Genomic DNA, 899 nt, shown 5'->3' on the forward strand with positions numbered 1-899 from the left:
AGGCACATTTAAAAGGACAGAAACCGTAAGAGGGCAGTTTGGAAATTAAAGATTTATGCCAGACTCGATCGAAAGCCATTGAAGTGCCAAGTGCAATGGCAAAGTCTTCACCAAAATCCCGAAAGAAGGACGACCAGGAGTCTTGCCTTGTCATCAGGAGGGCCACATACCCACCCTCCCACTCATCCACCTACCTACTCAGCACATTCAACACTACACATCAACCTGGCCCCGGCCACTCACTCTGTCCAGACATTTGGGCGACCAACCTAGCCCACCGGTTCTTGCCATCCATCCTGCCAACCCACGAAGTTCATCTAACAATGCCACATCCACCCACTCACCTACTCACCCTGAAAGCATCCAGCCATCCAACCCACCAACCCAACCACTCAACTTTTTGGTGAGAATGTGCAACTCTTAGAAAAAGTGTCTGACAGCGACAATGAACTCTAATGGATGCCACTCATGATAGACGAATTGTTGAACAGAAATTTTAGAATAGGGTTACTCTGCATTGTTTAGGTATAGACACCTAGGATATACATTTTAGAATAGAGTTACTCTGCACTGTTTAGGTATAGACACCTAGGATATATATTTTCCAGAGTAGTCATCTGTAGGAGTAAAGATGTGATATAACTCTTTGTACAATTTCGAATAGCCAATAAGTAAGCGAATGTCACATTAATTTAAATTTAATCTTCATTGATTGCCTGAGCAAGCTCTGCCACCTGTTCAATGACATGGAGTACCTGATCTCCTGCACCCTCTACCCTAAATTCAAACTAGCATTTTGGCCGGAGGTGGTTTATCGACGATACATTCGGTGTGGAAGAAATGAAGAGGAGAGTAACAAACCAGTCAGTTAGCTTGTTGGAGAAGCCAGTAACAATGAA

Source organism: Coenobita brevimanus, chromosome 112, assembly GCF_032717465.1.
Source record: "Coenobita brevimanus isolate Jiangsu-jjx chromosome 112, ASM3271746v2, whole genome shotgun sequence".
In the NCBI taxonomy this organism is placed as follows: domain Eukaryota; kingdom Metazoa; phylum Arthropoda; class Malacostraca; order Decapoda; family Coenobitidae; genus Coenobita; species Coenobita brevimanus.